The following is a 23,431-nucleotide window of genomic DNA, read 5'->3' as shown; positions in this document are numbered from 1 at the left end:
TATTTTTTATCCATTTAACGAACCAACGAAGAATAATAACAAAACCAAGATTTTTCTTTTTCCGAATCATTAATAAGAGACAATTCTAGATGAAAAATATTTCAATTTTTTATGCTAGACATTTCTCAGTATTATTTGATTGAAAAAGAAAATATTTCTCTTCGTTTTTCACATTCAAATGTGAGATAATGTTTTTCATTTCTTTTTAATATTATGAATAAAATCATTATTTAATCCAATAATATACCATATGCTTATAAAAAATTTATAAACAACTTAATTAGCATAGTCTTACAACCCTCAACCATATGTAGTCCAAGCAGCACTATAAAATTAATTAAAGTACATAACAGCATGGACTGCGATATGCGTTCAAAATGTCGATGTTCATGTGTCCTGCAGTTCACACGATGACGCACAGTTTGCTGCGTTCTTCATCGACCCATGAGCCGAGTGATCCACCGCTTAGAGTTTTATAATTCATTTTTATATAATATCAATATTGTTTTTATTGAAAGAAATTAAAAATACACCATTTTACTGGCATATATCAATTCCTTCAATAAATTTATTTTTATACCTAAAAATAAATGTTGCGATATGTCTTAGTTTCATATAAGCATTATGTATCATAAAAATCTGGTTATGGTTTGCTATTTTGGGTGACACATACTGCAAAATTTATATAAAACATTAACCTGATGGATGACAGGTACAAACATTGTATATTTTAGGTTGTTGCATTAGCCAACGTATGCTCATAACATAGATGAACAATACATATTCGCAACGCGTGTATATTATGGTCCATATACACACACACTTATTTTGAATACCACATTCAAAATTATTTTAATTTTAATTCGACTTCTACTTTCAAATTTTGTTCAGTTTCTTCGATTTCCATTTCGAGAATTTGTTTTTATAGGAAACGCCATTGTTGTAGTAGGTACTGCCACAAATACGCACAACAACATTAATAATGTTAAAGTCTTTTTATGAGGTTGCCAAGCCCCACATATAAAATAAAAGCCATCTTCATTTTATTTTGACTTTAACTTTTGATTCCGTGGAATCATTTTGTAATATTTTTATTTTGGTAAATTGTATTTATTTGTATTATAACAAATGTTTATTAACGATAAGGATATTATACAATAATGATCCTTCCGCAGGTTCACCTACGGAAACCTTGTTACGACTTTTACTTCCTCTAAATAATCAAGTTCGGTCAACTTTTGCGAAACAACCGTAACACGCAAGGCGTCACAGTGATCACGTCCGGAGACCTCACTAAATAATTCAATCGGTAGTAGCGACGGGCGGTGTGTACAAAGGGCAGGGACGTAATCAATGCGAGTTAATGACTCACACTTACTGGGAATTCCAAGTTCATGTGAACAGTTTCAGTTCACAATCCCAAGCATGAAAGTGGTTCAGCGGTTTACCCGGACCTCTCGGTCTAGGAAATACACGTTGATACTTTCATTGTAGCGCGCGTGCAGCCCAGGACATCTAAGGGCATCACAGACCTGTTATTGCTCAATCTCATTATTGCTAGACGCAATTTGTCCATTTAAGAAGCTAGTGTCCTTATAATGGGACAAACCAACAGGTACGGCTCCACTTACATAAACACATTCAAACACAATAAACATTTTACTGCCACCATGAATGAAGGCTACATAAGCTTCAGCACCATAATCCTGAAGATATCTATTTAATATATTTGAGTCTCGTTCGTTATCGGAATTAACCAGACAAATCACTCCACGAACTAAGAACGGCCATGCACCACCACCCATAGATTCGAGAAAGAGCTATCAATCTGTCTTACACACTTATGTTCGGACCTGGTAAGTTTTCCCGTGTTGAGTCAAATTAAGCCGCAGGCTCCACTCCTGGTGGTGCCCTTCCGTCAATTCCTTTAAGTTTCAGCTTTGCAACCATACTTCCCCCGGAGCCCAAAAGCTTTGGTTTCCCGGGAAGCGACTGAGAGAGCCATAAAAGTAGCTACACCCAATTGCTAGCTGGCATCGTTTATGGTTAGAACTAGGGCGGTATCTGATCGCCTTCGAACCTCTAACTTTCGTTCTTGATTAATGAAAACATCTTTGGCAAATGCTTTCGCTTAAGTTAGTCTTACGACGGTCCAAGAATTTCACCTCTCGCGTCGTAATACTAATGCCCCCAAACTGCTTCTATTAATCATTACCTCTTGATCTGAAAACCAATGAAAGCAGAACAGAGGTCTTATTTCATTATCCCATGCACAGAATATTCAGGCATTTGAAGCCTGCTTTAAGCACTCTAATTTGTTCAAAGTAATAGTACCGGCCCACAATAACACTCGTTTAAGAGCACTAGTGCAGGTTTTTAAATAGGAGGAACATATGAAAAAATACAAGTATTTAATCACATATAAGAACTCCACCGGTAATACGCTTACATACATAAAGGTATAGTACTAACCACAATTGTAAGTTGTACTACCCGTATGAAGCACAAGTTCAACTACGAACGTTTTAACCGCAACAACTTTAATATACGCTATTGGAGCTGGAATTACCGCGGCTGCTGGCACCAGACTTGCCCTCCAATTGGTCCTTGTTAAAGGATTTAAAGTGTACTCATTCCAATTACAGGGCCTCGGATATGAGTCCTGTATTGTTATTTTTCGTCACTACCTCCCCGAGCTGGGAGTGGGTAATTTACGCGCCTGCTGCCTTCCTTAGATGTGGTAGCCGTTTCTCAGGCTCCCTCTCCGGAATCGAACCCTGATTCCCCGTTACCGTTGCAACCATGGTAGTCCTAGATACTACCATCAAAAGTTGATAGGGCAGACATTTGAAAGATCTGTCGTCGGTACAAGACCATACGATCTGCATGTTATCTAGAGTTCAACCAATATAACGATCTTGCGATCGCTTGGTTTTAGCCTAATAAAAGCACATGTCCCATAAGGTTCATGTTTTAATTGCATGTATTAGCTCTAGAATTACCACAGTTATCCAAGTAACTGTTAACGATCTAAGGAACCATAACTGATATAATGAGCCTTTTGCGGTTTCACTTTTAATTCGTGTGTACTTAGACATGCATGGCTTAATCTTTGAGACAAGCATATAACTACTGGCAGGATCAACCAGAATAATGTTTTTCCTTCATATTCCATTCATATATTTTGAATCGAAATAAGCAATATAATAGATATATAGATATATAGATTTTTCACTTTATATAATTCCATGATTTTTATTATATTGAATAAAATTCAATATTTCGCCTTTGGGTAAAATTTTAAATATATAAGTAAAAAAATCCATTCGATTACGGCCATTTTTATATAGCATTCGTAATCCATATTTTCATTTTTAATTTATACTTGTTTTACCAATATAACAAGAATTTCATCTAATTATTGTAATATATATATTTCTATAATTTTATCTTTTTATACATACATATTTCATTATAAATATCATTTTATTTCCAACATACATAATTATTGTATCCACACATGTACAATTTTTGTTTAACCAATATAAATATTAAGTTAAATCATTTGCATTTTGAAGATAAATTTAAAATTTATCTCTTTTCATATATATCTCTGGTAATATATAACATAAAACCAAGCGCATATGATAATATTTCCACATTTAATATATAATTTTATATTTCTTTCATAAGAATCCATATTTGTATTATACCGTAACGATATAATAATCCAACTATACGGCAGGTAATAAATTAATATTTGCCTGCCTCCAAAAATTAACGATAATATATGGAAACGATTTGTTATTCTATATATAATAGAAACTTGACTTTTGTTTCAACGATATTATCTATAAAGCGTATATTCCTATTATCCGCGGAGCCAAGTCCCGTGTTCTATAGAACTGAGAAACAAATTTGTACGGATAATAATATACTTTATTGTATGTAACCAATATAAACATAATCCGAAATAAATATTTCGAATAATGCGGGAGGTCGGCAACCACTGCCTACCTATAGTAGTTTTTGAACCCGCTGTCCTCAAAGCGGGTATTTTCAATTCCGTTTGCCACCCAACATACGGGCTATTCTCTTATATATTAAGAGATTATAGGAACATTTCATTTTTTTTCCATTATTCATATATAATATGATTATTTTTTCCCTTATACATATAATAATTAATCATTTTCATATGTATATTATTTAATTTACTCATATTATTGCCAAAATCATATGAATACATAAGTTTTGAACAATATGAGAGGTCGGCAACCACTGCCTACCTATAGTAGTTTTTGAACCCTCTGTCGTAATTCCGGTCGTTTACACTACTATACCCTCTCACTATAATGGCTTTTCTCTATAATACTAAGAGAATGTGGGATATTTTCAGCATTTTTTTCCCTTATACATATAATAATTAATCATTTTCATATGTATATTATTTAATTTACTCATATTATTGCCAAAATCATATGAATACATAAGTTTTGAACAATATGAGAGGTCGGCAACCACTGCCTACCTATAGTAGTTTTTGAACCCTCTGTCGTAATTCCGGTCGTTTACACTACTATACCCTCTCACTATAATGGCTTTTCTCTATAATACTAAGAGAATGTGGGATATTTTCAGCATTTTTTCCCTTATACATATAATAATTAATCATTTCATATGTATATTATTTAATTTACTCATATTATTGCCAAAATCATATGAATACATAAGTTTTGAACAATATGAGAGGTCGGCAACCACTGCCTACCTATAGTAGTTTTTGAACCCTCTGTCGTAATTCCGGTCGTTTACACTACTATACCCTCTCACTATAATGGCTTTTCTCTATAATACTAAGAGAATGTGGGATATTTCAGCATTTTTTCCCTTATACATATAATAATTAATCATTTTCATATGTATATTATTTAATTTACTCATATTATTGCCAAAATCATATGAATACATAAGTTTTGAACAATATGAGAGGTCGGCAACCACTGCCTACCTATAGTAGTTTTGAACCCTCTGTCGTAATTCCGGTCGTTTACACTACTATACCCTCTCACTATAATGGCTTTTCTCTATAATACTAAGAGAATGTGGGATATTTTCAGCATTTTTTCCCCTTATACATATAATAATTAATAATTTCATATGTATATTATTTAATTTACTCATATAATTGCCAAAATCATATGAATACATAAGTTTTGAACAATATGAGAGGTCGGCAACCACTGCCTACCTATAGTAGTTTTTGAACCCTCTGTCGTAATTCCGGTCGTTTACACTACTATACCCTCTCACTATAATGGCTTTTCTCTATAATACTAAGAGAATGTGGGAATATTTCAGCATTTTTTCCCCTATACATATAATAATTAATAATTTTCATATGTATATTATTTAATTTACTCATATAATTGCCAAAATCATATGAATACATAAGTTTTGAACAATATGAGAGGTCGGCAACCACTGCCTACCTATAGTAGTTTTTGAACCCTCTGTCGTAATTCCGGTCGTTTACACTACTATACCCTCTCACTATAATGGCTTTTCTCTATAATACTAAGAGAATGTGGGATATTTTCAGCATTTTTTCCCTATACATATAATAATTAATAATTTTCATATGTATATTATTAATTTACTCATATAATTGCCAAAATCATATAATACATAAGTTTTGAACAATATAGAGGTCAGCAACGGTCTTTCCTCTATAATACTAAGATAATATGGGATATTTTCAGCATTTTTTCCCTTATACATTTATACATATAATAATTAATCATTTTCATATGTATATTATTTAATTTACTCATATTATTGCCAAAATCATATAAATACATAAGTTTTGAACAATATCAGAGGTCAGCAACGGTCTTTCCTCTATAATACTAAGATAATGTGGGAATATTCATTTTTTCCTTATACATATACATATAATATTAATATTTTATGTATATTATTTAATTTACTCATATAATTGCCAAAACATATAAATACATAATTTAACAATATCAGAGTCGCAACGTCTTTCTCATAATACTAAAATGTGATATTTTACATTTTTTTTATACATATAATAATTAATCATTTTCATATGTATATTATTTAATTTACTTCATATTATTGCCAAAATCATATAATACATAAGTTTGAACATATAGAGGTCGCAACCACTGCCTACCTATAGTAGTTTTTGAACCCTCTGTCTAATCGGTCGTTACACTAATACCTCTCACTATAATGCTTTTCTCTATAATACTAAGAGAATGTGGGAATATTTCAGCATTTTTTCCCTTATACATATAATAATTAATAATTTTCATATGTATATTATTTAATTTACTCATATAATTGCCAAAATCATATGAATACATAAGTTTGAACAATATGAGAGGTCGGCAACCACTGCCTACCTATAGTAGTTTTGAACCTCTGTCGTAATTCCGGTCGTTTACACTACTATACCTCTCACTATAATGGCTTTTCTCTATAATACTAAGAGAATGTGGAATATTCAGCATTTTTTCCCCTATACATATAATAATTAATAATTTTCATATGTATTATTTAATTTACTCATATTATTGCCAAAATCATATAAATACATAAGTTTTGAACAATATCAGAGGTCGCAACGGTCTTTCCTCTATAATACTAAGATAATATGGGAATATTTCAGCATTTTTTCCCTTATACATTTATACATATAATAATTAATCATTTTCATATGTATATTATTTAATTTACTCATATTATTGCCAAAATCATATAAATACATAAGTTTTGAACAATATCAGAGGTCAGCAACGGTCTTTCCTCTATAATACTAAGATAATGTGGAATATTTCATCATTTTTCCTTTATACATTCTAATATACATATAATTATTTAATCTTATATCAATATAATAATATTGAAATATCAATAATTTCATAATAGATAAATGTTTTCCTTTAAAATTTCATTATAAATTAATACTCTATAATTGCCAAATCATATAAGAATACAATAGAGTGAACCTAATATAGAGGTCGGCAACGGTCATTTACTCATAAATAATACTAAGTATGAAGAGGTTTGGGCAAACTATGATTATCAGGACATTTAAAAAATTTCTTTATATCAAAATTATATGATAGGGACAATATCATATGCGTACTAATTGATGACGAGGTGTTGCAACTTGACACAATTCATTAAAGTCTTTATATTAATTATATGATAGAGACAATATCATATGCGTCACTAAATGATGACGAGGTATTTGGCAACTTGATACAATTCTTTAAAGTTTTTATATCAAAATTATATGATAGGGACAATATCATATGCGTCACTAAATTGATGACGAGGTGTTTGGCAACTTGACACAATCATTAAAGTCTTTATATTAATTATATGATAGGGACAATATCATATGCGTCACTAAATTGATGACGAGGTATTTGGCAACTTGATAAATTCTTTAAAGTTTTATATCAAAAATTATATGATAGGGACAATATCATATGCGTCACTAAATGATGACGAGGTGTTTGGCAACTTGACACAATTCATTAAAGTCTTTATATTAATTATATGATAGAGGACAATATCATATGCGTCACTAAATTGATGACGAGGTATTTGGCAACTTGATAAATTCTTTAAAGTCTTTTATATCAAAAATTATATGATAGGGACAATATCATATGCGTCACTAAATTGATGACGAGGTGTTGGCAACTGACACAATCATAAAGCTAAAATATATAAAGACAAATCATAGCGTCACAAATTGATGACGAGATTGCAACTGATAAATTCTTTAAAGTTATATCAAAATATATGATAGGGACAATATCATATGCGTCACTAAATTGATGACGAGGTGTTTGGCAACTTGACACAATTCATTAAAGTCTTTATATTAATTATATGATAGGACAATATCATATGCGTCACTAAATTGATGACATAGTCGCGATCGAACACTCGACGAGGTGCAGACGCGTGCCTTGGCCGGAAATCGACAGCAAATTGTTAGCAAATTGTTAGCAAATTGTTCACAGTTGTAAGTCCCGTTACTTGTGCCCAGCCACTTCGCGTCGCGTGATCTTGTCGCGCGTTTTGATTGGCCCAGCCAACGTACCTAACGGTAGTTCGCACTAACACCATCGCACACCCGAGTGTGCGTGTTATCAGCGCAAAAAACCCAGTGCTCGAAGCAGCGGTATAATTGCAAAGCAGCAGCCACGTGCTGCCTGGCTCACCGGCTTACGGTGCCCAGCTTCCCCCCCCCCCCCCCTCCTCACTCCTTATCAACTTTGGAGAAGATGGACTGGCAGGCCCCCCCGCGCACCCACAAGCTTGGAACAACACCACGCAAAAAGGCTCTGAGAACACGCAAGAGCAGCTCCAGCAGCGAGGGAAGCACCTCGCATACAGAGCCGGGCGAGATAAAGCGAAAACCGGCAAAGAAAGCACAGGGAGAGGAGCTGGAAGATAAGCCAAGCACTAGCGCAGCTCTGCGCAAGAAGCTCGCCAACAACGCCTTCGCTTTACTCTCGACCGAAGAAGACGAGTACGACCAAGAGAGCTCTGATGACGAACCCGGACCTAAAGACGATTCCAAGCCCAAGACCCCCGAGAAACCAAAGCCCACCCCGAAGACCATCAAGCCACCTCCGATTTTTATCCCCGATGTGACCAACATCTCGGCACTCGTCAAGATGATCACGACTCTTGTAGGCCCGAAGAACAATTTTACCTACAAGACCGTGAATGGCAACAACGTACGTGTCATGATGCCGGACAAAGAGTCCTATACAGCTCTGCGTCTCCAACTTGTGGCCCAAAACAAGAGGCATCGGACTTTCCAGCCGAAAGATGAACGTGCATACAAGGTTGTCATCAAAGGACTCCACCACTCCACCGATCGTGAGGAAATCATTGAAGACCTTCGCAGACAAGGGCACGCTGTTAGAGATCTGCACAATCCCATTGGCAGAAGAACTAAAGAACCGCTGGGAATATTCTTCGCCAACCTGGAGCCTTCCAGCAACAACAAAGACGTCTACCAAGTCAAGCGGATCTGCAGGTCGGTAGTAACCATTGAACCGCCGCAGAAGTTCAACGACGTGCCTCAATGCTTCAGGTGCCAAGGATTCGGTCATACACAGCGTTACTGCTTCCTGGAATACCGATGTGTAAAGTGTGGAGGCCCTCACGAATCGAGGGCATGTGAGAAGAGGGAGGACGACAAAGCGTGCTGCTTCCACTGCCAGGCGGACCATCCTGCGTCTTTCAAGGGATGCCCTGCATACAAAAGGGCCAAAGCACTCGCTGCTCCGAAAACAAGGCCCGTCGCTAATGCTAACAAGGCGCCGCCCGTGGCATCACCAAACGTCACCTCTGGCAGGAGCTACCGAGACGCCCTCAACGGAGTGCACGCAGCACCGCAGAATCCCACAACCCCAGTCCAAACCCAAACAGAAACCCCACACTCCGGTCAGATAGAAGCGATGTTCGCTCGCATGGAAGGAATGATGGAAAGGATGATGGAGCGCATGTTCACCCAGATGACACAGCTGGTGGCCACCATTCTCAACAGCAAGTCATGCAACTAAAGCTCCACCTAGTCGTCTGGAATGCGAACGGCCTGCAGAACAGCAAGGCCATAGTCGAGCACCATCTGAAGACCCACCAGATCGATATCCTACTCGTAGCCGAAACCCACTTCTCCCCCAGATCCCACTTTAATATCAGCGGATATGACCTCATCCATGCAGACCATCCTTCTGGCAGAGCACGCGGTGGAGCAGCCATCCTCATCAGGAGCGGTATTCAATACCTAGAGCTGCCCGCGTTTCAGCAAGACTGGGCACAATGTCCTGTCATCAGGATTGTCAGCCCGCAAGGAGATTTAGACATTGGAGCGGTCTACTTTCCCCCAGATACCGCATAACAGCATCTCACCTCAGTGAGTTCTTCGAGCATTTTGGGCCCCGCTTCATAGCAGCTGGAGATTATAACGCCAAACATTCTTGGTGGGGATCGCGCGCCAACAACCCAAAGGGAAAACTCTGTTTGGGTACCTGCAACGCCACCGACTGGACTGCCACTCCACTGGCGAGCCCACTCACTGGCCAACGAATCCCCTCAAGACTCCAGACCTACTGGACTTTGCTGTGTCGAAAGGCATAGGGCATGCGAAGATCAGCTGCACAACAAATGCTGATCTCCTGTCAGACCACTGTGCAATAAACGTGCTAATCAACACGCCAGTCCTCAGGAAAACCCCGCTCAGAAGGCTCACTGGAAATATACCGACGCCGCCAAGTTCGCGTCCTGGATGCTCTCCACCGTCAATCCGAAACCCCATCCTCAACACACCCAGGAACATTGATGAAGCTATCGGGAATCTCACCAGGCAGATGCAAAACGCTGCGGAATTCGCAAGCCCACCGCCACCAAAGACTGCGAGAACACCTAGCAGGGACCTCCACCTCTGGTCCCCGGAAATTGCGGCACTCGTGACTGAGAAGAGGCGTCTCAGGAGAGTTGGTTCTTGACGCGCAATCCAAGAGACAAACAGCGCTCAATCACGCCACAAAGGAGTTGAAGGACAAGATCTCCAGCCTACGCCAGGACTCCTTCCTCAGATTCCTCGAGGAACTCTCTCCCGGGGACCCAGACCACAATCTGTGGAACGTCACCCGCCACATTAAACGACCAGCCAAAAAGGTTTCCGCAGTGCGCAAAGCAGATGGATCCTGGTGCCGTTCGGATGCTGAAAGAGCAGAAGCTTTCGCCGAACACCTTTACAACGCCTTCTCTCCGTTCGACTGCTGCACTGCCGAAGAACATGCTGAAACAGCCCGGTTTCTCAATAGCCCAAGCTCTCCCGGTCCCCCGTTGGAACCAGTCGACCCTGAGGAAGTGCGCAGGAGATTGCTCTACTGAAGAACAACAAATCTCCAGGCCTGGATCGTATAGATGCGGCGGCCCTAAAAATGCTCCCATTCCGCTGCACACAAATGCTGGCCAGCATTTACAACAGCTGCTTCCGGCTAGGGTACTTCCCGGAAGAGTGGAAAAGAGCAGAGGTTATTGTCCTCCTCAAGCCTGGTAAGCCTGAAGCCAATCTCGCCTCCTATCGTCCGATTAGTTTGCTGGCAATCCTCTCCAAAATACTCGAAAGAGTATTTTTGCGCAGAGTATTGCCAGTACTGGATGAGGCTGGTTTGATCCCCGATCACCAGTTTGGCTTCAGGCGCTCCCACGGAACACCAGAGCAATGCCACCGGCTAGTCGAACGGATCTCGAGGCATTCGAGCAAAAGAAATACTGCTGCGCTGTAATGCTCGACGTGAAGCAGGCATTCGACAGAGTTTGGCATCCTGGACTCCTCCATAAACTCAAATCCTACCTCCCAAGCCCCCATTTTACCCTCCTCAAATCCTACACTGAGGGGAAGAGCATTCCAAGTTCAGATGCGGAAGTGCAATAAGCCTACCCAGACTGATCAGAGCTGGAGTTCCGCAAGGCAGTGTGCTCGGACCAATACTGTACACCCTTTACACCGCAGACTTCCCATAATCCCCTCCAGGAACCTAACTATAGCGACTTATGCAGATGACACGGCTTTCCTCGCCTCCTCATCCGACCCACGAGAAAGCCTCCGAAACAATCCAAAGGCAAATGGACGCGCTACATCCCTGGCTCAGCAGGTGGAACATCGTAGTGAACGCGGAAAAAATCTACCCAAACACATTTGCACTAAGGAGAGGAGACTGCCCACCGGTCACGCTAAACGGAGTCATCATTCCCAACGCACCCGCACCCAAGGTACCTAGGACTTACCCTGGACCGCAGGCTCACTGGCGTCCCCCACATCTCAGCAACGCATACAGGCCGATGCGCGTCTGAGGCAGATGCATTGGCTTATTGGGAGAGGGTCCAAGCTAAGGCAGAACCACAAAATCCTGGTGTACAAGGCAATTCTCAAGCCCATCTGGACCTACGGGATACAGCTATGGGGCACGGCAAGCCACACGAATCGCCTGCGTATACAGCGGTTCCAGAATAGGTGCTTGAGAATTGCTGTATGCGCATCCCTACCACGAGAATGTCGCCTACATAGGGAACTTGGAATCCCACAAGTCGCTGATGAAATCTCCAGGCTCAGCGAGAGATACCTGAAAAGGCTCGAAAACCACCCTAACCACCTCGCCACCACCTGTTAGACAATAGCCAAACAAGCAGACGTCTCATGAGGAGACACCCTCTCGATCTTCCACAACAATAGACAACACATATAAAACCCGCACAAATACATGTACAATAGTATCCCTTAAGCTAATGTTCCCCGCAAAACCATTTAAATTTCCAAGGACAGATTTAAATAAATACGCACGCAAAAAAAAAAAAAAAAAAAAAAAAAAAAAAAAACTAAACAACGTGAACATAATCATTAAAACAAAAAACGAACAACCAAAAAGTCAATAAATTAAAACATAACATATGAAGGAGATACATCATAATCAATAAGAAAACAAAAACACTAAATTGTACATAGACGAAACTTTAAGTTAAATTGTGAAATCTATGCGCAAACAGTTGTACCAATCTTAAGAATTAATATTAGTACCAAATATAGGACTAAAAAGACAAATAAATTAACAATAAAAGAAGTCTTATATATAGACAGACAAACGTCATAAGCACAATTAAAAAAAATAATAAAAGAAAAATAAATATAAAAATAAAAATATAAAGAAAAAAAGACAAAATAATGATAAACTAAAATTGATGACGAGGTGTTTGGCAACTTGACACAATTCATTAAAGTCTTAATTAATTATATGATAGAGACAATATCATATGCGTCATAAATTGATGACGAGGTATTTGGCAACTTGATATAATTCTTAAATTTTTATAAAAATTAATGATAGGGACAATATCATATGCGTCACTAAATTGATGACGAGGTGTTTGGCAACTTGACACAATTCATTAAAGTCTTTATATTAATTATATGATAGGGACAATATCATATGCGTCACTAAATTGATGACGAGGTATTTGGCAACAATACTTTGAACATATATGAAGGAAATTCTTTAAAAGTCTTTATAATCCAAAAAATTATACGATAGGGACAATATCATAATGCGTCACTAATTGATGACGAGGTATTTGGCAACTTGATATAATTCTTTAAAGTCTTTATATCAAAATTATATGATAGGGACAATATCATATGCGTCACTAAATTGATGACGAGGTGTTTGTTTGGCTACAGGAAAAATCATTTATTTATCGAATCATCAAGCAAAGGATAAGCTTCAGTGGATCGCAGTATGGCAGCTGCTCAACCACTTACAACACCTTGCCTGTTACAAAAGTCGTTTACAATTGATTCTAGGCTTTGTCATTGTATTAAATAATGCTTTTATATGTAACTAGCGCGGCATCAGGTGATCGAAGATCCTCCTAATTTACTATGTTACAAATTACATTGGCATCACATCCATTGTCGTTTATAAAATAAATTATAAACTTTAAATGGTTTAGAAGCCATACAATGCAAATTGCCCCTTATTTATCATTGCAGTCCAGCACGGATACGACCTTAGAGGCGTTCAGGCATAATCCAACGGACGTAGCGTCATACCCACTGTTCGCTCGAACAAGTATTGTGCCATTGGTCCGTACCTGCGGTTCCTCTCGTACTACGCAGGAATGCTGTCGCAACAACGTTTTGTCATTAGTAGGGTAAAACTAACCTGTCTCACGACGGTCTAAACCCAGCTCACGTTCCCTTGCATGGGTGAACAATCCAACGCTTGGTGAATTTTGCTTCACAATGATAGGAAGAGCCGACATCGAAGGATCAAAAAGCGACGTCGCTATGAACGCTTGGCCGCCACAAGCCAGTTATCCCTATGGTAACTTTTCTGACACCTCTTGTTAAAAACTCTTTAAACCAAAAGGATCGATAGGCCGAGCTTTTGCTGTCCCTGTGTGTACTGAACACCGAGATCAAGTCAGCATTTGCCCTTTTGCTCTATGTGTGGTTTCTGTCCGCACTGAGCTGGCCTTGGGACACCTCCGTTATTATTTGAGAGATGTACCGCCCCAGTCAAACTCCCTACCTGGCAATGTCCTTGAATTGGATCATACCTGAGTAATTGGAGTTATACCAAATTTTCAAATCAAAAATACATAAATGCATCGTTTATTAAAGAATTTGTTTGCGATTATATAACAAACTCGTGATACTTTGATCAAGAAGCTTGCATCAAAACCCAATACCATAAGATATAATAAATATATCCGTATAATGGCTAGGAAATGATACACGTTCCATTTAATCAAGTAAGTAAGGAAACAATAAGAGTAGTGGTATTTCATTGACGATACCAAACCGAGGTCTAATATCTCCCACTTATTCTACACCTCTTATGTCTCCTTACACTGCCAGATTAGAGTCAAGCTCAAAAGGGTCTTCTTTCCCCGCTAATTATTCCAAGCCCGTTCCCTTGGCTGTGGTTTCGCTAGATAGTAGATAGGGACAGTAGGAATCTCGTTAATCCATTCATGCGCGTCACTAATTAGATGACGAGGCATTTGGCTACCTTAAGAGAGTCATAGTTACTCCCGCCGTTGACCCGCGCTTACTTGAATTTCTTCACTTTGACATTCAGAGCACTGGGCAGAAATCACATTGTGTCAACACCCGCTAGGGCCATCACAATGCTTTGTTTAATTAGACAGTCGGATTCCCCAAGTCCGTGCCAGTTCTGAATTGATTGTTAATTGATAATCGTTATAATTGATAAGAACTAATTGGTTTAACCCAAATAGTATTCTTAAAAATTTTAGCAAGAAAGTTCCACAATTGGCTACGTAACTAAACTATCGGGGAACAAGTAACTAACATAAATGCTAGAAACTCTATTTACCCAGAACGAGCACATAAACCATGTTATTGTTTCCCAATCAAGCCCGACTATCTCAATCTTCAGAGCCAATCCTTATCCCGAAGTTACGGATCTAATTTGCCGACTTCCCTTACCTACATTATTCTATCGACTAGAGACTCTTCACCTTGGAGACCAGCTGCGGATATTGGTACGGCCTGTTGAGAAGTTTGCGTGTCCCCACCATAAATTTTCAAGGTCCGAGGAGAAAATATCGACACAACAGTATATGTCATGCTCTTCTAGCCCATCTACCATATCTCTCTGCGAAAGACTTCCATGGTAGTACGGCTATAAAACAGAAAAGAAAACTCTTCCGATATCTCTCGACGGCTTCTTTATGGTCGTTCCTGTTGCCAGGATGAGCACGAGGCCCATATTTAATAACAAACGGATACTCAACAGGTTACGGAATTGGAACCGTATTCCCTTTCGTTCAAAATTATTCAAGTGTATTATATTCGCTTTGTTTATATAGTTAGGCATTTTTGTTTTACTTGAAAATTTTCGGCTTTCGCCTTGAACTTAGGACCGACTAACTCGTGATCAACCACTGTTCACACGAAACCCTTCTCCACTTCAGTCCTCCAAGGTCTCATTCGATTATTTGCTACTACCACCAAGATCTGTACCAATGGCAGCTCCATGCAGGCTTACGCCAAACACTTCTACGCATACCATTGTACCTTCCTACTCACTAAAGTTTCAAAATTTATATCACAAGTAATATAAATCATCTACTTTAGCGGTAATGTATAGGTATACAACTTAAGCGCCATCCATTTTAAGGGCTAGTTGCTTCGGCAGGTGAGTTGTTACACACTCCTTAGCGGATTTCGACTTCCATGATCACCGTCCTGCTGTTTTAAGCAACCAACGCCTTTCATGGTATCTGCATGAGTTGTTAATTTGGGCACCGTAACATTACGTTTGGTTCATCCCACAGCGCCAGTTCTGCTTACCAAAAGTGGCCCACTGGGCACATTATATCATAACCTTGAACTTCATATCAAGAAAGTTAAGGTTCTTACCCATTTAAAGTTTGAGAATAGGTTAAGATCGTTTCGACCCTAAGGCCTCTAATCATTCGCTTTACCAGATAAGATTATTTATATAATATTAAAATGCACCAGCTATCCTGAGGGAAACTTCGGAAGGAACCAGCTACTAGATGGTTCGATTGGTCTTTCGCCCCTATACTCAATTCTGACAATCGATTTGCACGTCAGAACTGTTTCGGTCTTCCATCAGGGTTTCCCCTGACTCAACCTGATCAAGTATAGTTCACCATCTTTCGGGTCACAGCATATATGCTCAAGGTACGTTCCAGTTAGAGGCATAAATAATATAAATATACATTATACATAACTATATAGAACGCCCCGGGATTGTGTTAATTAGCTATAAATAGCTAAAAAACTAATCCCATTATTAGTCAAGTTAATTACGCTATTAGGTTTACATCCCAATAACTTGCACATATGTTAGACTCCTTGGTCCGTGTTTCAAGACGGGTCCCGAAGGTATCCTGAATCTTTCGCATTGTTAATCATACAAGAGCATATAATAAACACAAAAATCAATGATAATTATGCCATTATATAATTCCGAAAAATTAACGCTCTGTAATAATATAAATCTATCAGCACTTTATCAAATTAATAACATTTATTCTGTGTTAAAATGCAAGCAATTTAATTGGAATAAACTATAAGTTATATTTTATGATAAATTTGGGATATGCTAATAGATTACAATGTCCTTATATGGAAAAAATGCACATTATTCTTAATAATATTATTTAAATATTACAATTTTAATGATGAATTTTCCATAACGGATATTCAGGTTCATCGGGCTTAACCTCTAAGCAGTTTCACGTACTGTTTAACTCTCTATTCAGAGTTCTTTTCAACTTTCCCTCACGGTACTTGTTTACTATCGGTCTCATGGTTATATTTAGTTTTAGATGGAGTTTACCACCCACTTAGTGCTGCACTATCAAGCAACACGACTCTTTGGAAACATCATCTAGTAATCATTAACGTTATACGGGCCTGGCACCCTCTATGGGTAAATGGCCTCATTTAAGAAGGACTTAAATCATTAATTTCTCATACTAGAATATTGACGCTCCATACACTGCATCTCACATTTGCCATATAGACAAAGTGACTTAGTGCTGAACTGTTTTCTTTTCGCTCGCCGCTACTAAGAAAATCCTTGTTAGTTTCTTTTCCTCCACCTAATTAATATGCTTAAATTCAGGGGGTAGTCCCATATGAGTTGAGGTTGTATATATAACTATTTTTGCCATAAATTCTTTATATATAAATGATAAAACAATCAATTAAATTCGTTATAAATAGTTCCAATAGTTCTTGTAAGCAAAGTTATTTTTTATCCATTTAACGACCAACGAAGAATAATAACAAAACCAAGATTTTTCTTTTTCCGAATCATTAATAAGAGACAATTCTAGATGAAAATATTTCAATTTTTTATGCTAGACATTTCTCAGTATTATTTGATTGAAAAAGAAAATATTTCTCTTCGTTTTTCACATTCAAATGTGAGATAATGTTTTTCATTTCTTTTTTAATATTATGAATAAAATCATTATTTAATCCAATAATATACCATATGCTTATAAAAATTTATAAACAACTTAATTAGCATAGTCTTACAACCCTCAACCATATGTAGTCCAAGCAGCACTATAAAATTAATTAAAGTACATAACAGCATGGACTGCGATATGCGTTCAAAATGTCGATGTTCATGTGTCCTGCAGTTCACACGATGACGCACAGTTTGCTGCGTTCTTCATCGACCCATGAGCCGAGTGATCCACCGCTTAGAGTTTTATAATTCATTTTTATATAATATCAATATTGTTTTTATTGAAAGAAATTAAAAATACACCATTTTACTGGCATATATCAATTCCTTCAATAAATTTATTTTTATACCTAAAAATAAATGTTGCGATATGTCTTAGTTTCATATAAGCATTATGTATCATAAAAATCTGGTTATGGTTTGCTATTTGGGTGACACATACTGCAAAATTTATATAAAACATTAACCTGATGGATGACAGGTACAAACATTGTATATTTTAGGTTGTTGCATTAGCCAACGTATGCTCATAACATAGATGAACAATACATATTCGCAACGCGTGTATATTATGGTCCATATCAACACACACTTATTTTGAATACCACATTCAAAATTATTTTAATTTTAATTCGACTTCTACTTTCAAATTTTGTTCAGTTTCTTCGATTTCCATTTTCGAGAATTTGTTTTTATAGGAAACGCCATTGTTGTAGTAGGTACTGCCACAAATACGCACAACAACATTAATAATGTTAAAGTCTTTTTATGAGGTTGCCAAGCCCCACATATAAAATAAAAGCCATCTTCATTTTATTTTGACTTTAACTTTTGATTCCGTGGAATCATTTTGTAATATTTTTATTTTGGTAAATTGTATTTATTTGTATTATAACAAATGTTTATTAACGATAAGGATATTATACAATAATGATCCTTCCGCAGGTTCACCTACGGAAACCTTGTTACGACTTTTACTTCCTCTAAATAATCAAGTTCGGTCAACTTTTGCGAAACAACCGTAACACGCAAGGCGTCACAGTGATCACGTCCGGAGACCTCACTAAATAATTCAATCGGTAGTAGCGACGGGCGGTGTGTACAAAGGGCAGGGACGTAATCAATGCGAGTTAATGACTCACACTTACTGGGAATTCCAAGTTCATGTGAACAGTTTCAGTTCACAATCCCAAGCATGAAAGTGGTTCAGCGGTTTACCCGGACCTCTCGGTCTAGGAAATACACGTTGATACTTTCATTGTAGCGCGCGTGCAGCCCAGGACATCTAAGGGCATCACAGACCTGTTATTGCTCAATCTCATTATTGCTAGACGCAATTTGTCCATTTAAGAAGCTAGTGTCCTTATAATGGGACAAACCAACAGGTACGGCTCCACTTACATAAACACATTCAAACACAATAAACATTTTACTGCCACCATGAATGAAGGCTACATAAGCTTCAGCACCATAATCCTGAAGATATCTATTTAATATATTTGAGTCTCGTTCGTTATCGGAATTAACCAGACAAATCACTCCACGAACTAAGAACGGCCATGCACCACCACCCATAGATTCGAGAAAGAGCTATCAATCTGTCTTACACACTTATGTTCGGACCTGGTAAGTTTTCCCGTGTTGAGTCAAATTAAGCCGCAGGCTCCACTCCTGGTGGTGCCCTTCCGTCAATTCCTTTAAGTTTCAGCTTTGCAACCATACTTCCCCCGGAGCCCAAAAGCTTTGGTTTCCCGGGAAGCGACTGAGAGAGCCATAAAAGTAGCTACACCCAATTGCTAGCTGGCATCGTTTATGGTTAGAACTAGGGCGGTATCTGATCGCCTTCGAACCTCTAACTTTCGTTCTTGATTAATGAAAACATCTTTGGCAAATGCTTTCGCTTAAGTTAGTCTTACGACGGTCCAAGAATTTCACCTCTCGCGTCGTAATACTAATGCCCCCAAACTGCTTCTATTAATCATTACCTCTTGATCTGAAAACCAATGAAAGCAGAACAGAGGTCTTATTTCATTATCCCATGCACAGAATATTCAGGCATTTGAAGCCTGCTTTAAGCACTCTAATTTGTTCAAAGTAATAGTACCGGCCCACAATAACACTCGTTTAAGAGCACTAGTGCAGGTTTTTAAATAGGAGGAACATATGAAAAAATACAAGTATTTAATCACATATAAGAACTCCACCGGTAATACGCTTACATACATAAAGGTATAGTACTAACCACAATTGTAAGTTGTACTACCCGTATGAAGCACAAGTTCAACTACGAACGTTTTAACCGCAACAACTTTAATATACGCTATTGGAGCTGGAATTACCGCGGCTGCTGGCACCAGACTTGCCCTCCAATTGGTCCTTGTTAAAGGATTTAAAGTGTACTCATTCCAATTACAGGGCCTCGGATATGAGTCCTGTATTGTTATTTTTCGTCACTACCTCCCCGAGCTGGGAGTGGGTAATTTACGCGCCTGCTGCCTTCCTTAGATGTGGTAGCCGTTTCTCAGGCTCCCTCTCCGGAATCGAACCCTGATTCCCCGTTACCCGTTGCAACCATGGTAGTCCTAGATACTACCATCAAAAGTTGATAGGGCAGACATTTGAAAGATCTGTCGTCGGTACAAGACCATACGATCTGCATGTTATCTAGAGTTCAACCAATATAACGATCTTGCGATCGCTTGGTTTTAGCCTAATAAAAGCACATGTCCCATAAGGTTCATGTTTTAATTGCATGTATTAGCTCTAGAATTACCACAGTTATCCAAGTAACTGTTAACGATCTAAGGAACCATAACTGATATAATGAGCCTTTTGCGGTTTCACTTTTAATTCGTGTGTACTTAGACATGCATGGCTTAATCTTTGAGACAAGCATATAACTACTGGCAGGATCAACCAGAATAATGTTTTTCCTTCATATTCCATTCATATATTTTGAATCGAAATAAGCAATATAATAGATATATAGATATATAGATTTTTCACTTTATATAATTCCATGATTTTTATTATATTGAATAAAATTCAATATTTCGCCTTTGGGTAAAATTTTAAATATATAAGTAAAAAAAAATCCATTCGATTACGGCCATTTTTATATAGCATTCGTAATCCATATTTTCATTTTTAATTTATACTTGTTTTACCAATATAACAAGAATTTCATCTAATTATTGTAATATATATTTCTATAATTTTATCTTTTTATACATACATATTCATTATAAAATATCATTTTATTTCCAACATACATAATTATTGTATCCACACATGTACAATTTTTGTTTAACCAATATAAATATTAAGTTAAATCATTTGCATTTTGAAGATAAATTTAAAATTTATCTCTTTTCATATATATCTCTGGTAATATATAACATAAAACCAAGCGCATATGATAATATTTCCACATTTAATATATAATTTTATATTTCTTTCATAAGAATCCATATTTGTATTATACCGTAACGATATAATAATCAACTATACGGCAGGTAATAAATTAATATTTGCCTGCCTCCAAAAATTAACGATAATATATGGAAACGATTTGTTATTCTATATATAATAGAAACTTGACTTTTGTTTCAACGATATTATCTATAAAGCGTATATTCCTATTATCCGCGGAGCCAAGTCCCGTGTTCTATAGAACTGAGAAACAAATTTGTACGGATAATAATATACTTTATTGTATGTAACCAATATAAACATAATCCGAAATAAATATTTCGAATAATGCGGGAGGTCGGCAACCACTGCCTACCTATAGTAGTTTTTGAACCCGCTGTCCTCAAAGCGGGTATTTTCAATTCCGTTTGCCACCCAACATACGGGCTATTCTCTTATATATTAAGAGATTATAGGAACATTTCATTTTTTTTCCATTATTCATATATAATATGATTATTTTTTCCCTTATACATATAATAATTAATCATTTTCATATGTATATTATTTAATTTACTCATATTATTGCCAAAATCATATGAATACATAAGTTTTGAACAATATGAGAGGTCGGCAACCACTGCCTACCTATAGTAGTTTTTGAACCCTCTGTCGTAATTCCGGTCGTTTACACTACTATACCCTCTCACTATAATGGCTTTTCTCTATAATACTAAGAGAATGTGGGATATTTTCAGCATTTTTTCCCTTATACATATAATAATTAATCATTTTCATATGTATATTATTTAATTTACTCATATTATTGCCAAAATCATATGAATACATAAGTTTTGAACAATATGAGAGGTCGGCAACCACTGCCTACCTATAGTAGTTTTTGAACCCTCTGTCGTAATTCCGGTCGTTTACACTACTATACCCTCTCACTATAATGGCTTTTTCTCTATAATACTAAGAGAATGTGGGATATTTTCAGCATTTTTTCCCTTATACATATAATAATTAATCATTTTCATATGTATATTATTTAATTTACTCATATTATTGCCAAAATCATATGAATACATAAGTTTTGAACAATATGAGAGGTCGGCAACCACTGCCTACCTATAGTAGTTTTTGAACCCTCTGTCGTAATTCCGGTCGTTTACACTACTATACCCTCTCACTATAATGGCTTTTCTCTATAATACTAAGAGAATGTGGGATATTTTCAGCATTTTTTCCCTTATACATATAATAATTAATCATTTTCATATGTATATTATTTAATTTACTCATATTATTGCCAAAATCATATGAATACATAAGTTTTGAACAATATGAGAGGTCGGCAACCACTGCCTACCTATAGTAGTTTTTGAACCCTCTGTCGTAATTCCGGTCGTTTACACTACTATACCCTCACTATAATGGCTTTTCTCTATAATACTAAGAGAATGTGGGATATTTTCAGCATTTTTTCCCTTATACATATAATAATTAATATTTTCATATGTATATTATTTAATTTACTCATATTATTGCCAAAATCATATGAATACATAAGTTTTGAACAATATGAGAGGTCGGCAACCACTGCCTACCTATAGTAGTTTTTGAACCCTCTGTCGTAATTCCGGTCGTTTACACTACTATACCCTCTCACTATAATGGCTTTTCTCTATAATACTAAGAGAATGTGGGAATATTTCAGCATTTTTTCCCTATACATATAATAATTAATAATTTTCATATGTATATTATTTAATTTACTCATATAATTGCCAAAATCATATGAATACATAAGTTTTGAACAATATGAGAGGTCGGCAACCACTGCCTACCTATAGTAGTTTTTGAACCCTCTGTCGTAATTCCGGTCGTTTACACTACTATACCCTCTCACTATAATGGCTTTTCTCTATATACTAAGAGAATGTGGGAATATTTCAGCATTTTTTCCCCTATACATATAATAATTAATAATTTTCATATGTATATTATTTAATTTACTCATATAATTGCCAAAATCATATGAATACATAAGTTTTGAACAATATGAGAGGTCGGCAACCACTGCCTACCTATAGTAGTTTTTGAACCCTCTGTCGTAATTCCGGTCTTTACACTACTATACCCTCTCACTATAATGATAATACTAAGAGAATGTGGGATATTTTCAGCATTTTTTCCCTTATACATATAATAATTAATATTTTCATATGTATATTATTTAATTTACTCATATAATTGCCAAAATCATATAAATACATAAGTTTTGAACAATATCAGAGGTCAGCAACGGTCTTTCCTCTATAATACTAAGATAATATGGGAATATTTTCAGCATTTTTTCCCTTATACATATACATATAATAATTAATCATTTTCATATGTATAAT

The 23,431-nt window shown here is 36.8% G+C and overlaps 5 non-coding genes across 5 annotated transcripts; all 5 read right to left on the bottom strand.

The window, feature by feature from the left end:
- Positions 1-294: 294 nt before the first annotated feature.
- On the bottom strand, positions 295-473 carry LOC117149682. The gene has a single exon (XR_004460453.1). It is a non-coding gene; the product is annotated as a 5.8S ribosomal RNA (ribosomal RNA).
- A 685-nt stretch (positions 474-1,158) lies between these two features.
- On the bottom strand, positions 1,159-3,152 carry LOC117149685. Its single transcript, XR_004460455.1, has one exon. It is a non-coding gene; the product is annotated as a small subunit ribosomal RNA (ribosomal RNA).
- Positions 3,153-13,326: 10,174 nt separating this feature from the next.
- Positions 13,327-17,285, bottom strand: LOC117149679. The gene has a single exon (XR_004460451.1). It is a non-coding gene; the product is annotated as a large subunit ribosomal RNA (ribosomal RNA).
- Positions 17,286-17,676: 391 nt separating this feature from the next.
- LOC117149677 lies at positions 17,677-17,855 on the bottom strand. Its single transcript, XR_004460449.1, has one exon. It is a non-coding gene; the product is annotated as a 5.8S ribosomal RNA (ribosomal RNA).
- A 685-nt stretch (positions 17,856-18,540) lies between these two features.
- On the bottom strand, positions 18,541-20,535 carry LOC117149684. The gene has a single exon (XR_004460454.1). It is a non-coding gene; the product is annotated as a small subunit ribosomal RNA (ribosomal RNA).
- Between the last annotated feature and the right edge of the window lie 2,896 nt (positions 20,536-23,431).

Source organism: Drosophila mauritiana, unplaced genomic scaffold (genome assembly GCF_004382145.1).
Source record: "Drosophila mauritiana strain mau12 unplaced genomic scaffold, ASM438214v1 U_289, whole genome shotgun sequence".
Taxonomy (NCBI): Eukaryota; Metazoa; Arthropoda; class Insecta; order Diptera; family Drosophilidae; genus Drosophila; species Drosophila mauritiana.
Note: the sequence above shows the minus strand (reverse complement) of the source record. Positions and strands in the feature narration are given on the sequence as shown.